Source organism: Psammomys obesus, unplaced genomic scaffold (assembly GCF_907164565.1).
Source record: "Psammomys obesus unplaced genomic scaffold, mPsaObe1.curated_primary_1811, whole genome shotgun sequence".
NCBI classification, from domain to species: Eukaryota; Metazoa; Chordata; class Mammalia; order Rodentia; family Muridae; genus Psammomys; species Psammomys obesus.
The window spans coordinates 4,232,172-4,237,480 of record NW_026590486.1 but is presented as its reverse complement, the minus strand read 5'-3'; positions in this window follow the sequence as shown (position 1 = coordinate 4,237,480).

The following is a 5,309-nucleotide window of genomic DNA, read 5'->3' as shown; positions in this document are numbered from 1 at the left end:
AGTGGATTGAATGTGGTAAGATACGTTGAGGACCTTTGTTCATTGGAGCAATGAAGGTAAATTGTCTTTCTAGCTCTGAGGAGTCATGGTGTGAGGAAATGGAGGTTATAAAGAAGATGGTCTGGATAACATGGGTGATTGATGGATTAGGAGAATGTAGGCAACGGGAGACAGTGATCACTCTATAGTTCTGTTACAAGGATGCCTCAGTTCTTGTTTTCTTGAGGGAAATAATTTCTATAAGACACACAGTTTAAGAAGTTTATTTAGTACAGCTAAGCAAAGCAAACACTCCAAAGAGAGATTGGAATGGGTTGCCCCAGGGCAGAGGGGCATCCCAAAGAGTTCTGTGTGATATTTTTTTTTATATTTTATGAATATTTATAAGTTCTGTACTGTTGCTCCGTGTCCTGTGGAAAGCCTGGATACCCCTAGTTGACACCAGACACTGAGCCAGATGTGTATGCTTCTGGATGGTCCAAGTTCTGTTGGGTGTCAGGCAGAAAAAGGATGAAGCGAGGGGTCCTGAGTTCCTCTTTTCTAAGGAACATCAGACTCTGGTTGAGGAAGGATAGAGGACGAAACGAGGTCTGTGCTATGGGATTTCCGGTCCAGCCAGAGGTGTGGGAGAAACAGATTTCTCTACAGATAAAGTGTTACTTCTCTTTTAATTAGACCACTGGCACCAGACAGCAGTGGAAGCTCAGGGCTCCAAAACCAAGACAAGCAGCAGCTGAAGCCCAACCTGTTTCTGGGGAATAAAACAGCTGCTTCAGGACCAGCAGAGTTACAGCTTTTTGGTTAAACAGCTGCTTTAGTGGCAGACAGTGTGGGTGAACATAATTCACTCATGCCTGACCAGGTTCCAGTTGGAACTCGAGCTCTGGAGCTGAGCCAATCAGCATCAGTAATCCACTCTGATTCACTGATTAACAGCAGATGTCTGTGGCGACTAGGTGAGCTGCTATGATGGCCTCCATGATCATGTGGCAACTGCCTGGCCCTTGGTCAAGTCTGAAGGGGTCCAACAATGAATTCTTCAGTGAGAAAGAGGTCCCTTCTTTACCCAGTTTTACAGCTCAGAATAAACAACCAGTCTCAGATGGTCTACAGGGAAGTAGATGGTACACTTTATAAACAGAGACTTTATAAACTTTGGGCAGTAGGGAGGAGTGGGTTTTGGAGGTGAATACATTTTATTGGCTGGGACTAGGATATTGGTGATGCTCTATTTACACAGGGAAAAATAACAGGGTTACATGATTGGCCACTTGTAACCACCTTCAGATTTTGTCATTTGCTTCAGAGGCAGGCATGGAAACAGGGAGGGAGCTTTGTTCCACACCTTCTGTTTTTAGGATGAGATTTTACGCCTCAAATTTTATATTTCCAGGGTTTGAACATGCTCAATCTCTCCAGTGTCATGCCAGTTCCTCTGGAGACACAGTCCATGAGCCCCACAGTTTAGCATATTCACAGAATAAGGCAACCTGTTTCTATCACAAGTTATTGTAGACAGTATCTCTCTTTAGGGTGTTTCTTCTCATGATCCTCTAAAACACTTCCAAAAGTCTGGACAATACAAGTCAGGTATGAGGATACAGAACTTTTGCTAGTGAACATGGGTGAATGTCCTGGTGACTTAGTTTCTGATATAATGGAAATAATCCAGTTCCTATTTTAAGGACATTTAACCTTTAATACATTCTTACCATCAGGAGACAAAACTACCAAGATGCAGCTGTAATTTCCCTCAGTCACTGCTTTAACTCCTTGTTTATCTGGTTTCAATTCTCCAAATGGAGACTGAACATCTAAGGAAAGCGACAAGAGAGAATAAGGAAGGGCAGATGTGGTGGTTCATTAACTGTAACCTCAGTTCTTAGGAGACAAAGAAGGGAGGATTGCATGAGTTTGAAGCCAGCATGATTGACACACTCAGTTCCAGGAAAGCCTGTGTGCTACAGAAGAAAACTCTGTCTCAAAAGCAAACAATAATTAAAAAATAATGATAATAAAGAAGGAAGAAGGTAAATAAATCATGTGATACATGGAGAAGAGAGAAGATAAATTGGAGAACTTTTTTGGGATGTCCTTTACCATGCTTGAAACTGAAAGTACTGATTATTTGACATACACAGAGAGGGCAGTGGTAACCTAGGAGGGACATATTTGGAGCTATCCTTTTGACAATGCTCAAGAACTTCAATATGAACAAAGTTGCCTATAATCACTCCAAGGGCTAGATTATATTTGTGGAAGTGGGAACTTGTCATTCTCCATTTGGCTGGGTCCTGGATCATGGCTTAGGTCCTGAAGCTTGACTTCTGGATGGAGAACAGGGCTCCATGTGGTTCCATTTCTCTCAGGGGCAGCTCAAGTGTGCTAAGCTGGGCTGTGAAAAAGGGTTTTTGCAGAGTGTTATAGTTTAGCTCTTGCCAGTGTCAGTGGAATCTCAGGCACCCAAAGTGCATGGTGATACCAAAGTGTTACAGTTCTTGGCTGAGCTGCTGTGCTGAGCAGGGAAAAGAGGCTGGAGGCTGATTAGAAGGCAGATCTGGTGAGATGCAGGTCAACCTCTAGCTGTTGAGGCAGTGCTGTAGGCCAGTGAATGGAGGAAACCCACTGCAATCAGCAGCATGAGGCTAGCCCACAGCAGGTCAGGAACTCGTGGCAGTGAGCAGGTAGTTGCCTAAACAGGCAGCCCAAGTTATAAGTACAGTTGAAGGTCACTCTTTAAAACAAAGATCTCCTTAGCAGTGTGGAATTCTAGGAATTCCAAGATGTTTCTAGATCAGTTTCCTTATCAGGGGAAGTGTCTGGCCTGTAATTTGCCCTGAGGGCTATGTGATGCTCCTTACAAGATCTGGGTTCACCCAGATCAGGAGAGACTTTTAGAACCCTGCTGAGAAGAAGAGCATCTTAAACAGAGCAAAAATAATTAGCTATCCAGAGAAGACAGACAGACTGATTTCAACCTTATCCAGCAGAGCCCCACAGAAAATTAAAACAGCAAAATTTTTCCAGAAGTTTTTAGGAAAAAAAAAAGAAAGAAAGAGAAAAGAGTTGAAAAGCAATAATGCCTGCTTTCAGACCAACAGAATCTGAACTGAGACCCAAATCTCCCTCCCCTTAGAAAGATAGTCTATCCAAAGACCCTCAGTGCTTTCTGCCTTGCTTATTTCTTTGCTTTGTCATCACAGTACTGAATGTTGTCCCTGATGATGGATTGCCCGAGAAGTTGGGTCTTCCTTAACCTAAACCAGTGTCAACACTGCAGAAGAAGTGCTTTCTTTATTTTAGGGCAGGATTGAATACACCACCCAATAATGTAGGTCAACGCCAATGAATAAAGGACCAAACATGGCTAATAAATGTGTGACCTATGATTACAATCCTATCCTGCTGCAGATATTACCTTGCATCCTAGTTCCAAATACAAAGGTACTGTCCTAACCCGTTCACAACACTCTTAGAGAATTCAAGTGGCCCTTAGGGAGGCTGTTATTTCTCATGTCTTACTCCTAGTGATTAATAAAGAAGGTTAGAATTAATAATAAAGACAGTGCTTAATGCACAAGGAAGGACCTACCTTTTGCTGTTCTATTGAAAGAAGAGAGGCAAGTGGCCTCTTAAATAACTTAAAGAGCAGCAATGGCTTCACATTCTGTCTTCCAATCCTGCCCCCTACAGTTTTGGTTTTCTTTCATTTTTTTTTTTTTCTTTTCTTCTTAGCTTGCCAAATTTGGGCTTAGTCACTTCTGTGGCATTAACACTGAAGCTCATAATGAGCCAAGTTACACTGACTCAGCACCAAAGAGCAGTAACAATTCTGCATCCAGAAACAGACACAAAAACAGGGCCAAAACAGGGTCTACTTTCCTTCCGGGAGTGCCTTTCTTTGTTCAACCATCTTAGAGAAGTTTAAGGGATGGGGAGGAATAAGAGAGGTGATGAATTCTGGGGAGTCAGGACTGGGGGGAGGGAGAGTGCCATTCCAATAAAAAGGTACATGTGTTTTAAATGACTGTAAACATGAAAATTATTTTTTCATTTTTTATTGAATTTTACATTTTAATTCTAGAGTCTCATGCAGTTATAAAAAACAGTTACAAGAGGAACTTATGTCTGATTGTACAGATTTCTCTAAAGGGAATATTTGCAAGTATAATATTGTTCTGTCCAGTTCACGAACCCCAAAAGACCAGGAATAAACAGACTCCGCTGTAAATACATGAAGTTCTTTTTATTGTAAATTACGAGCTGCAGCTTGGACCCACACCCACCCACCACTGAAGCTGTGGGAGCCAAGCGGGCTGTGCCCAGGTTAGTTGGCTCATTTAAAGATTCTGGTCCATCCCAGCATGCCCAAGGCAGGGGCAATTCCTACCTGGCAAGCATCTATTGGTCAAAATGCTACATTTTGAATCGATTGGCTATAAGAAGGTTCCCAGACCATTAATGACCTGGTCTCCCACCCTAGGGGGATGGTCCAGTTTCCTAACAACTGTATCTCTAGTGGGTGGGGAAAGAATGCAGTGAGGTGGCCCTTCTCTTCAGGGCATTACTGTACTTCTTTTACCTACATACTTCAGGCCTTAATAATAGCTGCTAATTTATCTTTTGGTCTCTCAATATCACAACTGAGATTTTGACATTGATATAATATATTATTGATTTAAGCTTTCTTCTGTTTGCTTGTACCTGTATATGATTTATTTCTCTGCATTATCTTTAATTAAAATATTATATCATTTTCCTTCTTCCTCTTATTTTTCCAATCTCTCACATATTTTTCCTGTCTGCTCTCTCTCGAATTCATGGCTTCTTTACACAGACACACACACACACACACACATATAGACACACACCAATAATTATCCAAATATATCCTGTTTTGTGAATTTAGTGTTGCTTGTATGTGCTTATTTTGGGGGCTGACCAATTAGGGGGTTCATCACTAGGAAGACTGATATATTTTTTTCTCTCTCTCTAAAGCGTATGTGTGCATACTCATCACACACATCAGTGAGTAACTGCTTGTAGTTCTTCATCTGGGGGTGAGATTTTTCACATCTATGATGGCATGTCAATTGATTGTCATTATTATGTCTTAGGCAGCCAAATATATATAGAGAGATATATAAATATTTATATATATAAATATATTTATAGATATATTAGGAATATATATATTTTATATATATATAAAACCTCATATATACATGTATATATGTATATATATACATATATATATGTATATATGTACATATATATGTATGTATATACATATACATGTATATGTATAT